Source organism: Xenopus laevis, chromosome 2L (assembly GCF_017654675.1).
Source record: "Xenopus laevis strain J_2021 chromosome 2L, Xenopus_laevis_v10.1, whole genome shotgun sequence".
NCBI lineage: Eukaryota > Metazoa > Chordata > Amphibia > Anura > Pipidae > Xenopus > Xenopus laevis.
Genome location: NC_054373.1, coordinates 26,467,618 through 26,485,218, shown reverse-complemented (window position 1 = coordinate 26,485,218; position 17,601 = coordinate 26,467,618). Strand labels below are relative to the sequence as shown.

The window sequence follows — 17,601 nt, the reverse complement described above, 5'->3', positions numbered from 1 at the left end:
AAATTTCACCACAAAGCAACACTTCACTGGGTTGTGCAAAGAACTTTGTACACAAAGTTAAGTTGAGACCAGATGTAAAACCAATACCATTTCCTGATTCAGCATGGGAAAAACTTGCTATTGATATTGTTGGTCCTTTTACAAATGCTCCTATGGACGGCAGATTTGCTATAACCTTGATGGACTATTACAGTAAATGGCCTGAAATTGCATTTGTTTCTCATATAACATCAGCAACAGTAATAACATTTCTGTCTACAGTCTTCAGCAGAGAAAGTAATCGAAAGGGGTTAATATCAGACAACGGACCACAGTTTGTCTCATATGAGTTTGAATCCTTTCTGAGAGAGAGGAATATTGTGCATAGGAAATCTTCAGTGTATTACCCACAAGCAAATGGAGAAATCGAGCAATTCAAAAGAAGTCTGAAAGAAGCACTACAGACAGCAAATCTTACTTGGAAATCTTGGAAAGTATTTACAAAAGAGTTCCTACATAACTACAGAGCAACGTACCAGGCAGCAACTCAATCATCTCCTGCTGAATTAATACATGGCACACAGATGCGCATTAAGTTACATGTTGCAGACATCAAATACTGTGCCTACAAAATCATCTACTGCTGACATTGTGAAACGTCAACAAGCCAAATGTAAGGCTTATACTGACAGAAAACGTGGTGCAAGAGAAGTGCACTTTCAGCCTGGATCTTTAGTCAGAATTAAGAAACCAGGAATACTGAAACAAGGACAATCTAAATTTACTACACCACTTGAAGTGAGAGGCAAGCGAGGTCCATACACATATGAACTGTCCGATGGTCGCAAATGGAATGCAAGTCATCTTGCTCATGTTAGGAATGACTTTGGAGAAGCTCCATTTGATGAAGGACATTTTCCTACTCCTGATTCCAACTGCAATGGGCCTGAAGAAAGTAAAAGTATAAGGCGTACTGAGAGAATCAGAAAACTACCTGCATGGACCCAGGACTATGTGATGTGAATAATGCATAATATTGTTTTAAAATGCATACTGTTTAATTGTTGCTGGTTATTATAGTTGTCCAAATGCTTTCCTACTATAGGGGGAATATGTGGTGTTCATGCAAATGGCCTGTAGATGTGACTGTGCTCATACTTATACTGTGCATACTTCCTGGTAGCTTAAAAGTGAAAGTGAAAGCTTACTGTTGTGAAATGCCTGCATGACTCTGCTAATAAAGCACTGTGATAGTCTCCTCATCCTCTGCTACCCAAAACATAACAATATTAAACCTTGAATGGCTTGAGAACATTGGCACGATATCAACAACAAGAAAAAAATGATTCTGTTCCATATGCATCTTTCACTTACCATAAGCAGATACGGCTTCCTTGGTTGCACTCTGGAAAAGAAGAAAGAGCACTTTAAATATTACACTATAATAACAGGTTCAGTTTCACAATTGTCTCTTTTATTTTACCTTTCTGTAATATTTCAAGGCATAATTAATTAATGCTTTCCTAAAATGTGCTAGAGTGTCCAGTAATTACCTATGGTATACATGAACGATGATGATACCTGAACTCACAGAACAAATATTTAGGGGCAGATTTACTAAAGGGCGAATTGTAGACAGCGACCACTTAGCACACTTCACACCACTTTGCCAGGCACAAATTTGTTACCACTACTCTAATTCACTAAAATGCTTGTGTCCTGGTCACCAAACACTGGAGACTTTTCGCTAGCGATACTTTTCATAGCAAGGATTCGCTACCCTTCATTTAAGTCTAGTGAAAAGTGATCTTACGCTTAGGTCAATTTGAATAGGGTGGGTACATTAAAGTTGTACGGACGTCTTTATTAGCGATGGTGCAAATGCTTGAAGTGGGCACTTTTTATTACAAATGTCCAATGAACCTTAATAAAGACAAAAGAGATCATATAATGCCCTACACATGAGCCCACTGTAAAATAAATGTTCCATGGCCCTCAAATGTCTGGGGAAAAATGTTAACCAAAAGAGCTTAAGTTAGGACTTTTGCAGGTAATCCCGCTTAAAAAAAGGAAGTCACCAGCGTTTTTTCAACTTTAATGCATTTTTGGCAGACGGGGTATGATCTAAGTGACAGAAGATTGAGAAAGATCTAGCTTCATTTTCAAGTCAACTCTGGCGAAATAGGTAACGTTCAGTAAAATCCGCACTTTACTGAATTTGTGGAGCAACAACCATTCACCTGAGCGAAAAGTCGGCTGACGATAGAGTACAAACGAACGCTAGCAGCAGTCTCTTTCGCTAGCGAATTGTCATCTGTTGAAGCAAAGTTTGGTGTGCTAGTGTGCTTACAGCAAGTTTGTCACAACCTGCTTTACTTTGCAGTTTTCCCTCCGTTTGAGGGGGTGGGGTTTGATTAGTTGCACCTGAACAGACTGTATAAATAGAACCCCTGGGACTCCAGTGAGTCTGTTTGAATCAGGCTGCTGACAGGTTTAAAGCAACTTAAAGCAAACAAATCATCTGAAAAGGATAAGTATTTCTTAACTGCTTTTTTATATTAAGGTTTATATTTAACTACTGTGGTTTAATTTTTTTTAAAAGGTTTTTTTTTTTTTTTTTTCTGTCTTGGGTGCTAAACAGCAAAGTTTGGTGTGCTAGTGTGCTTACAGCAAGTTTGTCACAACCTGCTTTACTTTGCAGTTTTCCCTCCGTTTGAGGGGGTGGGGTTTGATTAGTTGCACCTGAACAGACTGTATAAATAGAACCCCTGGGACTCCAGTGAGTCTGTTTGAATCAGGCTGCTGACAGGTTTAAAGCAACTTAAAGCAAACAAATCATCTGAAAAGGATAAGTATTTCTTAACTGCTTTTTTATATTAAGGTTTATATTTAACTACTGTGGTTTAATTTTTTTTAAAAGGTTTTTTTTTTTTTTTTTTTCTGTCTTGGGTGCTAAACAGCAAAGTTTGGTGTGCTAGTGTGCTTACAGCAAGTTTGTCACAACCTGCTTTACTTTGCAGTTTTCCCTCCGTTTGAGGGGGTGGGGTTTGATTAGTTGCACCTGAACAGACTGTATAAATAGAACCCCTGGGACTCCAGTGAGTCTGTTTGAATCAGGCTGCTGACAGGTTTAAAGCAACTTAAAGCAAACAAATCATCTGAAAAGGATAAGTATTTCTTAACTGCTTTTTTATATTAAGGTTTATATTTAACTACTGTGGTTTAATTTTTTTTTAAAAGGTTTTTTTTTTTTTTTTTTTTTCTGTCTTGGGTGCTAAACAGCAAAGTTTGGTGTGCTAGTGTGCTTACAGCAAGTTTGTCACAACCTGCTTTACTTTGCAGTTTTCCCTCCGTTTGAGGGGGTGGGGTTTGATTAGTTGCACCTGAACAGACTGTATAAATAGAACCCCTGGGACTCCAGTGGAGCTTGCTCTAGTGTTAGCTTCTCTTAAGTGTTTGCTCGTTAAGTGGGGGATCTGTAAGTGGAGTTACAAACACCGGAGTTGAAAACTAAAGGAGGTTCAAACTACTGTAGGTCAAAAGTTTGTTCTAAACCCTCATTTTTTTCTATATATTTATTTATATTTTTTCCTGTTTTGATCTGTAACTGGGATAATGAGTGCTAGCAAGATTGAAGGTCTGACTCAGTGCACAGTCTGTCATATGTATGCAGATTTGGAACAAGAGATCCAAAATGCTTACCTCTGTGGTGGATGTGAGCAAATTGCCACTTTGGAGGCTCAAGTTAGAGCACTAGAGCAACAAATTGCAACACTGCGGTCGATTGACAATCTTGAAAGGAGTCTTTTGCTCACTGAGCAGGACCTAGCGGGGTCAGATAGTTTGGGGGGAACAGAACAGCAGCAGGATGTTGAGGCAGCTAGCTGGGTGACAGTTAGAAAATCTAAGGTGGGCAAAAGGAAAATGGAGGCTGATCCGGAGATTATACATCGCAACAAATTTGCCAGATTGTGTGAAGATGATGGGAGTATGAACTCTGGATTGGCAATTCTAGATGGGGCTGATCTCTCTAACAGCCGGGAGACCAGTTTCTCTAGTAGTGGTGGGGGGGAGAGTAGAGTCAGGCCTAAGCAGATTGTGGTTGTAGGGGACTCAATTATTAGGAAAGTGGATAGGGTAATTTGTCGTCCGGATCGCTACAACCGAACAGTTTGCTGTCTACCTGGTGCCAGGGTTCGGCATGTGGTTGATCGGATAGACAAATTATTGGGTGGGGCTGGGCACGACCCAGCTGTCTTAGTGCATATCGGTACTAATGACAAAATAAATGGTAGATGGAAGACCTTAAAGAATGATTTCAGGGATCTAGGCTCTAAGATCAAGGAAAGGTCTTCCAATGTAATCTTTTCTGAAATTTTGCCTGTGCCACGTGCAAGTTTAGGAAAACAGCGGGAGATTAGGGAGCTTAATGCGTGGCTCAAGTCTTGGTGCAGGAAGGAAGGGTTTGGGTTCCTAGAGCACTGGGCTGACTTTTCGTTGGGGTACAACCTATATAGCCGTGACGGTTTGCACCTCAATGGAAGGGGGTCCGCGGTGCTAGGGGAAAGAATGGCTAAGAGGTTGGAGGAGTGTTTAAACTAGGCAAGAGGGGGGTGGGTGAGATAAAAGGATTATGGGGAAGCTAGTGTAGACGGGGTAGTGGGGTTAGTAAGGGGTCATGGGGGAGGAGTGAGGGGGGCATACAGTTTACCAGCTAAGGAGGTCCCTCTGTTACAAGGAAAACAGAATAATACTAACTTAACGTATAATTCTTCACTAAGTAATGCACATTTCAAAAGTAAAAGTAGTAACCTCCGCTGTTTGCTGGCAAATGCACGGAGTTTGTCAGGTAAAATGGGAGACCTAGAATTAATTGCATGCTCTAAAAATTATGATATAATTGGTATCACTGAGACCTGGTGGGATGAAACATGTGACTGGATTGTGAATTTAAATGGTTACACCCTTTTTAGGAGGGACAGAGGGATTAAAAAGGGTGGAGGAGTGGGTTTGTATGTAAAGCCTGAATTAAAGCCATGCGCTAAAGAAATAAAAATAGCTGGCACTGGTGAGGGTGTAGAATCACTCTGGGTAGAGATTTCGACTGGGCAAAAGGTATCAAAAAGAATTATCATTGGTGTATGCTATAAACCACCTCGTATAAGTGTCGAGTATGAAGCCCAGCTACTCTTGCAGATACAAGCGGCTTCACAGCTGGGTCAAGTTGTTGCTATGGGTGACTTCAATTATCCAGACATTGACTGGGGTAATGGGGTTGCTAAGACAGAAAAAGCTAATAGGTTTGTAAATATGCTGAATGACAACTTTTTATTCCAGCTCGTTCAAGAACCTACTAGGAATAACTCTCTTTTGGACCTTGTAATAACTAACAATACTGAACTCATCTCTAACATTTGTGTGGGTGAGCATTTAGGGAATAGTGATCATAACATGGTCTCCTTTGAGATTCTGTTGCAGAAGCAATTCTATAAGGGAGTAACTAAAACACTAAATTTCAGACGTGCAAACTTTGACAGTATAAGGGCATCTCTGCAACATATTAAGTGGGAAATGCTTTTCACAGGGTTAAACACAGAACAAAAATGGGAAGTCTTTAAAATGCTGCTTAATAAATATACTTGTCAGTATATTCCACTTGTAAGCAAGGAACGTCGTTGCAAAGCAAAACCTTTTTGGTTCAATAGAAGCGTTGGTGTTGAGGTGGGTAAGAAAAGACGTGCTTTTAAGGCTTTCAAGTTAGCTGGTACAGCCGAAACATTTATAAGGTACAAGGAGGCCAATAAATCATGCAAAGAAGCTATAAGGCAAGCTAAAATTGCTATAGAAAAGGATATTGCAGCAAGCAGTAAAAAAAATCCCAAATTATTTTTTAAATATGTCAATAGTAAAAAAATGAAGCAGGAAGGGGTGGGACCCTTACTATCAGAGGGGGATCAGCTGGTTGATGAAAACAAAATAAAAGCGCAGATTCTGAACTCGTATTTTTCATCTGTTTACACAAATGAAGAACCAGTAAGTGAAGGTTTCCTTCTTAACACTCCCAATTCTAGTAATACAACTAATGATGCATGGTTCACACAAGAAGAAATTCAAAAGAGACTTGAACAGGTTAAGATTAACAAAGGTCCAGGGCCAGATGGTATTCATCCCAGGGTAATTAGCGAGCTTAGCTCTGTGATTGCCAAACCTCTTTACTTAATTTTTCAGGATTCATTGAGATCTGGTATTGTGCCAAGAGACTGGCGAATTGCTAATGTGGTGCCTCTATTCAAAAAAGGATCCCGTTCTCAGCCTCAAAACTATAGGCCAGTTAGTCCTGACGTCAGTATTAGGAAAGCTTTTCGAAGGGTTAATAAAGGATAAGATACTGGACTTCATAGCAAATCATAATACTATGAGTTTGTGCCAGCATGGTTTTATGCGTAATAGATCTTGCCAGACTAACTTAATTTCTTTTTACGAGAATGTAAGTAGAGACCTCGATTCTGGGATGGCAGTGGATGTGATTTACTTAGACTTTGCTAAAGCATTTGATACAGTGCCACACAAAAGGTTACTGGTTAAATTAAGGAATGTTGGCCTGGAACATAGTATTTGTACCTGGATAGCGAACTGGCTAAAAGATAGACTACAAAGAGTGGTGGTAAATGGAACATTTTCTAATTGGACCAGTGTTGTTAGTGGAGTACCGCAGGGCTCTGTACTAGGTCCCTTGCTTTTCAACTTGTTTATTAATGACCTGGAGGTGGGCATTGAAAGTACTGTTTCTATTTTTGCAGATGATACTAAATTGTGCAGAACTATAGGTTCCATGCAGGATGCTGCCACTTTGCAAAGTGATCTGTCTAAACTGGAAAACTGGGCAGCAAACTGGAAAATGAGGTTCAATGTTGATAAATGCAAGGTTATGCACTTTGGCAAAAATAATATAAATGCAAGTTATACACTAAATGGCAATGTGTTGGGAGTTTCCTTAAATGAAAAGGATCTAGGGGTCTTTGTAGATAACACGTTGTCTAATTCTGGGCAGTGTCATTCTGTGGCTACTAAAGCAAATAAAGTTCTGTCTTGCATAAAAAGGGCATTAACTCAAGGGATGAAAACATAATTATGCCTCTTTATAGGTCCCTGGTAAGGCCTCATCTGGAGTATGCAGTTCAGTTTTGGACTCCAGTCCTTAAGAGGGATATAAATGAGCTGGAGAGAGTGCAGAGACATGCAACTAAATTGGTTAGAGGGACGGAAGACTTAAATTATGAGGGTAGACTGTCAAGGTTGGGGTTGTTTTCTCTGGAAAAAAGGCGCTTGCGAGGGGACATGATTACACTTTACAAGTACATTAGAGGACATTATAGACAAATGGCAGGGGACCTTTTTACCCATAAAGTGGATCACCGTACCAGAGGCCACCCCTTTAGACTAGAAGAAAAGAACTTTCATTTGAAGCAACGTAGAGGGTTCTTCACAGTCAGGACAGTGAGGTTGTGGAATGCACTGCCGGGTGATGTTGTGATGGCTGATTCAGTTAATGCCTTTAAGAATGGCTTGGATGATTTTTTGGACAGACATAATATTAAAGGCTATTGTGATACTAAACTCTATAGTTAATATAGGTATGGGTATATAGAATTTTAATTAAAAGTAGGGAGGGGTGTGTGTATGGATGCTGGGTTTTCATTTGGAGGGGTTGAACTTGATGGACTTTGTCTTTTTTCAACCCAATTTAACTATGTAACTATGTAACTTAACTATGAATTGGCAATGTCCCTGTGGATGTGATTTGTAGTATTAGTGACTTCGCTCTTTAGTAAATTTGCCCCATAGATTATTAATTTTACGATCAATGAAGTAACATTTCCAACGTCTAAACACTTGTAAATCGGGGTGACCCGATTAACAACCAACACCACCCACCACATACATATGATCCACAGTTAAAAGTTTGCTCTGATTTTTCAATTCCAAGATCTACTATAAGCCATAGAAATGTTGTTGGAAACATGGCCAAAAGTAAACCGTTGCCTCTAAGTTACTTTAAAAGTTTTCTTTATAAAATATGTAAATGAATAAATACAGGAGAAAAATGTAAAGGTAAACTGTAGGAAACTGTGACAAAAGTTGGGCGGTTTTTGCTAAGGTAAAAAAAGAGTAAAAATGTTGATTTACAACTATGACAACTTTTAAATGTGCAGCATGTATTCATTTTCCATATTGATTTAACAATTTATTCTTCATTCCCAAGATCTACAAAAAGGCTTATAAATTCTGTTGTAAACAATAAAAGTAAAACGTTTAAGATAATAAAAAAAAGTTTTCTATATAAAAGGTAGCTTTTCAAGAAAAACACAGCAAACAATTGATGTTTTTGTTAAGAAAAATGGTCCATTTAAAGCTATGACAATTTTCAAATGGGCATAATACATTAAAGTTTGAATATTCATTTAAAACATATACACAAATAGATATAAGAAGGGAATAGAACATCAGATAATAAATAGAACGAAGTTCCTTTCATTTTAAAATAAGAGCGCATATTATACATCTATAGAGGAATATTTTTTCTAACTACATCTAATAAGAAATAACTGATTACGCTATAAAACTTTAATCCAAAAAAATGCAAAAAAAATGTTCAGAACATGAGACATAATTCTAATTTGTATTATTCAAGAGAAGTTCAGCTTAAATCAAACGTCTTAAGAGGCACTGGTTTTACAATTACAAATTCTTATTTTACAATACATGGTACAATAATAAATATCCCTCTGTAAAAATATAATGAAAAGCTAGATATATATACAATGATGTTAATAATACTTGCTTGTGATAAAAAAAACATTGTATCTTTAATTATAGCCATTCTGACTTATATTATATTATACAATTACTGACATATACTGATATGTACCTAAAAAGCAAATTAAACATTTAAAGCATATATTTATATGAGATTATAAAAAATGCATGATTATTTGATGTAATTTAACACCACAAGTTTCCCTTGTACAGTTCGGCAAAAAAATATTGTCTGGAAAACAAATTATTTTTTTAAAGGATTTGTTCAGCATAAAATAAAAACTGGGTAAATAGTTAGGCTGTGCTAAATATAAAATGTTTTCAATATAGTTAGTTAGCCAAAAATATAATGTATAAAGACTGGAGGGATGGATATCTAATATAATAGCCAGAACACTACTTCCTGCTTTGTTGCTCCCTTGGTTTCCACTGATTGGTTACAGGCAGTTATGTCCCATGTGGCCCCGCCTTCAAGTTGCTGACTAACTCAGAGTTAGAGAGCTGCAAAGCAAAGTTCTGTTGTGTTCTTAGACATCCCCCACTCCAGCCTTTATATATTACATTTTTGGCTAACTAACTATATTAGAAACATTTTTTATTTTTGTACAGTCTATCTTTTTACCCCATTTTTATTTTTATACGGAACTGTTCCTTTAAATGGTAAAATTAAGCAAAGCATATACAGTAAAGGTATTATTATTATTATCCAGAATGCTCCAAATCACGGGAAGGCTGTCAATCCATTTTTATTCAAATTATTCAAATTTTTAAAAATGATTTCCTTTTTCTCTGTAATAATGAAACAGTACCTTGTACTTGACCCAAATTATTTCTTACTGTGAGCAAAACAATCCTGTTGGTTTATGTAATGTTTAAATAATTTTCTAGTATAAAAGTATAATTAAGGAAAGATCCCTTATGTGGAAAACCCCAGGTCCCAAGCATTCTGGATAACAGTTCCCATACCGTATAACAATAAATAAAAGCTCCCTAGCGTTTTTTTCCCTATTTTCCTCCTCATCCCTGCCCTCGGTGCATATTGGCTAGTTTTATTTATTTATTTTATGAAGGTGGCAACCCTAGTTAGGGTGAATTTGGGGTTGAACATGTATTTCCTGTTGTAGATATTATTGGAACTGTAATGAGATAAGGGGACCCTGAACAAAGGTTGGCCGCACTTCAAATGGCCTTGAACCAATAAAGTCCAACAACCACTGATGTAGATGAATGCATGTAAGTGATATTTAAGCATAAATAACACAGGAGTACACATTTCCCAACATAATCCCTGAATAAATATATTATCATATTTTGTCCAAACCAAACCTTTGTTCACACAAGAATTATAAATAGTTTTCTCCTCCCCCAGTTCTATAACTGGAACACTTCAGTTTTACCCAAACCTACCATTTTCCCCTTAAAAATTATTGCAAAAACAGTTTACAAAAGGATACACAATGTCATATTAAACATGTTTTTCACACATTAATCGTTTACAGTTCTTAAACAGTCAACAAAAACCTATGCAAGCTTTGTAAATGGAGCATTTGTCACCTCAATGGCCTTAGGCAGAGATGTCAAACAAGGGCACCGGCTTCTGATAACTATAGTTCCCGGCATTCTAAATCAACTTTCAGGGCCTGCATAGTGATGGGAGTTGTAGTTCACTACAGCTGAATATCTGTAAGGTAATATCTGATACCCTAGACAACATCTACATCCTGACACAGTGCACATCTGTTTTTTAATATTAGCAATTTCTTTTATGTCGTTTTATAGAACTTCAAATCTACAAGCAGCCGTGCAGTAAATGTGAGTGAGCCTTTCAGATGAAAGTACTGTATATTGATCCTTTTTCTGTTGTAGCACAGTGACACTGATCATGAGAGTAGATCTAGGATACCTACCATAAAGTGAGACAACAATTATATAAAGTCATATGAGTACCAGGAAATAAACAGTAGACCTATCATTTACAATCTGCTTCATAAACAACTTCTGTAGCTAAAAGGTTGACACAGTAGGTCCTGATCTTATACAAACCCTCCTGAGATATCAACCCATTTCAACATGGCCATGCCCCTCCCTCCCAGACCACATTTTGTATTAAACCAGGGTTCTAGCTCCCCCCTCCAGTAGAGGTGTAAACGTGTCTGTCATTGTCCATACAGTGAATGACTCCTTCCCTTTACTGTCTGCCTTCTATTCCTCTGATTGCTTCATTTACCTTCCATCTTCCATTTTTGTACAATCATTCCAACAAACAGAAGGTATTCAGGACAACACTTCAGTTCTCAATGTAGTGCAGGTTCCCCAATGGGCACTTTCCACTAGCAGATACATAGAATTCAGAATGGAACAGCACTACTTGTCTTTAATAGAATAAGACAATATATGTTTCAGACCAAGTTTGGCCCTTTATCAAGATAAAGAGCCAAACGTGGCCTGAAACGTTGCTGCAATTCCCCAAAAGTTTTGTAATAAAGGCATTTATATTCTATTAGACATGTGGTGCTGTTCCATTCTGAATTCTACAACCATTCCAACCTCAGCTTCACCCAGTGCACCAATTCAGTATTCCTACCCCCCCCTGCATTTACACATTGACACTGCTGAAAGTGGGGGGGGGGGGTTCAAGGACTGCACATGTGGGTGGGGGAAGCCCCTGGGTGTGTGTGGTCCAGGCTATACACCTTTGCACCCCTGATACTATTCTTCTCTGCTGGAAGTTCAGGTAATGGTCGGGTTGGACTGAGTTTTGTAGATTTCATGATCAATTTAAATTTGACTTTTTTTGAAAAACAGGTGTCCATGTTATTTAGCTTCAGCATCAGCAAAGGGGTTAGTAAATGCAATCCTTAATGTTCTTTTCAGACAAACCGATCATTTTCTATGATTGTAACCCAAAATATTTATCTGAAGTTTCACTGTCGGTATTTTCCATATAATGACTTCGCCTTTATTTGTCCAAGGAACCACAAAGAGATAATCTGTCTTTCTGGCAAACTTTTAGGCTCCCATATGATTTCTGCAATTGCATGTAACTCAAGTCACTTAAATTTAGCTTCAAATGTCTTTCCCTTTCTAAAAGACATGAAAGGGGTCATTTACTGCTGCCCTTGCCGCAAGTGCGGGGGAGCTAAGGGGAACAAAACTCTGCCTCTTGGACAATCATGGGGAGAAATCAACAGCTTGCAATTGGATGTAATGGTTTATTATTCCATATCAGGAATTTGAAGGTCTTACCACAAAAAAAATAGCCTGAAATGCACTCAAAAATGCATTACGAACAACTAATACATTTGAAAAACCGACTAATTAGTTTACAACATTATCAGTGCCCTGATCCCCCCAGCAACTGCAGGGTCAGCTTCTATAATTACAACCCTGGGGCTGGACTTTTAGGAAGATAAAATGCCCCTGCCACCACAGAATTGTGTATTTGGGGCTGTATGAATTCAGTGTCATTGGGCTGTTCAAGTTATACTGATATCCCGAAGTAGTGATGGGCTAATTTGCGAAACGGCGAAGAATTTGCGAAATGGCGCCGGAGTCTAGTTTTTGATGCCGGTGTCCGTTTTTTACGCCGGCGCACATTAACTGGCGAATCCATTGTTTTTTTGACAGCAAATCGTGCAAATTCGCGCCTAGCGAATAAATTCGCCCATCACTATACAGAAGTTATTTATAAAAAAAAATATCACGTTTTTGAGGATAGTTTCAGTAAAACATTTTCAGGATAAAAAAGTTACAATTTTTCGAGATGTATAATGCTCAAATCTGAAAATACTCCAGCTAAAACCTGGTCATGTAGAAGTAAATGGCATGGAAATTGTTGAAATGTGAAATGTTAATAGCCTTCATGGTGCTCGTGTTTTTTTTTTTTGGTTGAAAACTTGATCAATTGAGTATTCAAGTTTTTCTCCCCGATTGCACTGATTCGAGCTTTTTACATTCATACCTATTCAGAAATAAGCAAACATTCGCGTTGTGGGTTAATTCGAGATATAAATAACCTCACTAAGCTCACAAACTCGACCTTTGATAAATAAGCCTATTAATGGTAGAAAATGAGTACAATAAATAAATGTCCGCCGATTTAAAATAGTAAAAATCCATATTTTCCTATTTTTAGCCATTCTAAAGCATTGGACTATTTTCAATGAGCTTCACCCTTCCTGTATAAACAGGGCAATTTGTTCAGAACTGCCTCTCTACCTTTGCAAAAACAAACCTCTCCTTTATCTAAGCAGCCGGCTTTAAGCAGCTCATTATCAAGGGCTTCTTGGTGGATTGGTAATTCATTTTATCAGCTCTTCTGAAGTTCAGTGGGACAGAAAGTGCTAAAGTGAACTGGTTTCATATTCTTCTCTAGTGCCAGAAATAGCAAAAATCATATATATATATATATATATATATATATATATATATATATATATATATATATATATATATATATATATATATATATATATATATATATATATATATATAGTGCAGCAGATAGGAGCGCACACCTTAAGCCAATGTTTATAACCTGGGTGCTAGTCCAAATAGAAATATAAAAGACAGCAACAAATAGCAGCACTCCAAGGAATTTTATAGCCAGACGAGATTGGTCAAAGCAAGCAGGTTTATTATTCCAACGTTTCAGTTCCTCATGGAACTTTCATCAGGGAAGAAAAGTTCCATGAGGAACTGAAACGTTGGAATAATAAACCTGCTTGCTTTGACCAATCTCGTCTGGCTATAAAATTCCTTGGAGTGCTGCTATTTGTTGCTGTCTTTTATATATATATATATATATATATATATATATATATATATATAGATAGATATATATATAGATATATATATATTAATTAAAACAATAGGCAAAAATTATGTTCAGCACAAACCCTATTCATTCAGCTCATGTTGAAAAAGAGGGGTGTATAGTTTCCCTTTAAGGACAATTGATGACCATTCATTCTCTACGACCTTAGTTGCCCTTTAAGCGCCGCACATCTATCTACCACTGTGCTAATAACATTATACAAACATAGTCAGGCTTTAGATTTTTGACAAAGCAATGTAAGATTTGCACAAAACATTAGCAAGCTATAAAAAAACAGTTTAAAACGAATATCGGTGAAATCATTTTTCACTAAAAGTGGCTTTTAATTTTGTAATGAAAATTCCCCTTGAAGTTACACAAACTGTTTGCATGAAAAATATATTGGTGTATAGTGATCTGCCACATAATTCCTGCAGCTACAGGTACTGCAGCATCGATTGGACTAGTAAATGCATAAACATATCTAAGCCTGAGAAAAAACAGACACTTTACAACACAAAATATTATACCTGCTTAAAAAAGAACTGCTCCGGGTCAGGTTTAATAGTTTGTGACCAGAGACAACGTGTCTGACATATTTATGTAAATTGGTGCAGATAAAATATTTGATATTGTATTTCATATAAAGGGGTGTTTCACCTTTAAGTTAACTTTGAGCATGCTATAGAATGGCCCGTTCTAAGCACATTTTCAATTGGTCGTCATTATTTTTTTTTATATAGTTTTTTAATTGTCTTCTTCTTCTGACTCTTTCCAACAAAACACGGGTCACTGATCCCATCTAAAAACAAATTTTCTGTAAGACTACACATTTATTGTTTTTTTTTCCCCTACTTTTGATTATTTCTATTTCTATTCAGGACTTCTCCTATTCATATTCCAGTCCCTTTAACAAATCAATGCATGGTTGCTAGGCTAATTTAAACCCTAGCAAGGAGAGTAGCTGAATACAAAGCTAAATATCTCATAAACCACAAATAAAAAAAAAAAAGTAAAAAGAAAAAAACTACTACAAAAAGTCTCAGAATATCACTCTCTACATCATACTAAAAGTTAATATAAAGGTCTTTGAAAGCACTTTTCATGTTCATGAAAATAAATAGCTTTTTTTGGGATTTGTCATCATTCGTCAAGTTATTGCGCATTTTATGTTCATGTTAAGAATTTGTCTGCCGTTTTGTTTTAACACAGCATATAACATTTCCAAACTTTTACTTTGCATTCATTTCAAGGTTCCTTAAATTTTGGGGCTTAAGTATTCGGTGGAATTTTAGAGCTGAGCTTTAACACCTAACAGAACGAAGCAGCAGGGCAGAGCAGTCTTAACACATTCTGAAAAACTAACAATTCGGCAATTTGTTAAGCATTTGTAAAACTGTGATCAAATTTAAACTGATTTAGAATTCTCCACTACCAATTTTAAAAAACTCCCCCCTGGATTTTTTGGTAATTCCACTCCGGACCTAGGTCAAAAGGATTTCGGATCGAGAGGCAGGTGTGCACCAGTTACAAAATGTCTGTCTACCCTTTTTTCTTTGTTTGTCTATCGCTGGCCAAGTCATTGTTCTAAAATTAAGATTGAGTTAAGGTCATGCATCTTGCTGTTTGATTGCAACCAAGCAACACTTTCATCCCAAAAAAAAGCTTAACCAAAGGGCATTTTACATTTTAAAGTATTTAAAAACATTCTTAAAATCAATGTTTTTATCATAAGCTGCCCTTAGCTTAATTTCTACATTTCTAAAGTTCTGTATCTTAGTTGCTACATCTTTCTGCAGTTTGTTCGTGGTTTTAAAAAACTGCAGAAAAGAAATGGATTTTAGTGGCACAGCAAAATAATATTCTGTACCCAACACAAACACTGTATTCTTCTTTATTCATCTATAACGGAAAATTGACACATAAAGGGGTGACTGCTTTTCTCAGCTTTATGACGCATGGATATTCTTAGCCCAGTAAAAGAGACTGTATACCCTTCACTACCTTCTAATAAGAAACATATATTTTCCATGGGAGAGACTTTGCCTATGTTTAATTATTTTTAAGAAAGATGTTTAATGTAATAAGAAAATATATATTTATGTACCCTACCAATACATTTTAATGACAATGATCTGTGCGAGAGGCTATTTAAATCTCTTTCTTTTCAAGATCTAAATCTGGCCTATCCTTAGCTGAACTTCTTCTACTCATTGTTATGCCAATGAGATGTTTAGCTGTATGAAAGCCTCTAAGCAACAGATTAACATTAAGCTTTTGTAACAGTGTTAACCGGCTCATACCCCAACACATAATATTTTAGTAATTTTTTTTAACAGATACTTTAGTCTGGGCACGGCCATGGGGCCAACAACTATAACCATATAACTCCTTGCTGCAAGAAGGCCGTGCAATTCACATTCATAACTGCTTTTGATGAAAACGAAGAGAACCTGCAGAACAAAGACTATACAGTTAAGATGTCCAAGTACCTGCAATCAAATCTGATCTCCCTTCCATGCCAAAGGGCTCTGAAAACACATTTCCAAACACATTTCCAAACACTAAATAAAAGATACACTGAAATCAATGGAGAATTATATTTATACTTTGTAAAATACTGGGTTTTGCTGTATTAGTTTCATGTAATACAAACAAATGATTGTATACACATTCCAATAAAGAGAATCCAAATAAACAATGGCTTATCGCATCCCCAGCTACTGAAAATGAGAAATATTTTGAGTGTGTGAGTTTTTAAGAGAAGCATAAAGAGAGACAGAGAATGAGAGACAAAGAGACATTTTATGGCCATAGGAAATTCAAATCCGTCTGACTGTACTTTTGAGTTTCCTTTAACAGTAAAAATGATCTAAGGTGAAGTATTCTTTTGTGTATAATACAAAACAAGAGTCGCTTTTAACAATAATTAAGAAAAAAATGATTGATTGCAATTAATTGAATTGTTGAAAAAAAAAATATATATAGAGAGAGAGAGAGAGAGAGAGAGAGAGAGAGAGAGAGAGTGAAAGAGGGAGCTTTAACTAACTTTCTTTTATTTCAGTGCATATATTTCATATATTAAAAGAAGGAAAGACAACATTGATACAGAGAGAGACAGATAGATAGATAGATAGATAGATAGATAGATAGATAATAGATAGATAGATAGATAGATAGATAGATAGATAGATAGATAGATAGATAGAGATAGGTAGATAAAGAAAGAAAGAAAGAAAGAAAGAAAGAAAGAAAGAAAGAAAGAAAGAAAGAAAGAAAGAAAGAAAGAAAGAAAGAAAGAAAGAAAGAAAGAAAGAAAGAAAGAAAGAAAGAAAGAAAGAAAATAGATGATAGATAGATAGATAGATAGATAGATAGATAGATAGATAGATAGATAGAAATAAAGATAACATTCATAGAGAGAGATACAGATAGATAGATTGATAGAGATCGGTAGAGAAAAAAAGAAAGAAAGAAAGAAAGAAAGAAAGAAAGAAAGAAAGAAAGAAAGAAAGAAAGAAAGAAAAGAAAGAAAGAAAGAATGGAAAGATATAGAGCGAGAGACAGAGATAGAAGGAAAGACAACATTGATACAGAGAGACAGATAGATAGATAGATAGATAGATAGATAGATAGATAGATAGATGTTTGTATTACTTAAAATGAATATTATTTAAAATACAGGAAATGTTAAAACCACAAGCACATCAAGAAGGGGTTAATTGCAGCACTTGCTCCAGATTTCACTTTGGCTGCACAATATTCAGGTTGGACTGAAATCACTGCAGAAACACTAAAACATGTGAATATAAACAGATTCTCTTGGAGTTTGGTCGGACAGAAGTACAGAAAGAAGGGCAGAATACAGAAACAGGGAGTACAGTCCTACAGAAGAGTGCAGCCTGTGGGTAAGCAGAGGTGTCTTGTATTTGTCTCGCTGTCTCAGTGATAGCATTTCCAGAATAAGATGCCAGTTTGAGGGCGTAGAA

General features: G+C 36.5%; 1 long non-coding RNA gene across 1 annotated transcript in view; it reads right to left on the bottom strand.

Moving 5' to 3' along the window:
• LOC108707907 overlaps window positions 1–17,601 on the bottom strand; it is a 231,261-nt gene that overhangs the window by 124,392 nt on the left and 89,268 nt on the right. Inside the window, exon 3 of the long non-coding RNA XR_001934348.2 lies at window positions 1,354–1,384. This is a non-coding gene — a long non-coding RNA (uncharacterized LOC108707907). The remainder of the gene's footprint in view (window positions 1–1,353; window positions 1,385–17,601) is intronic.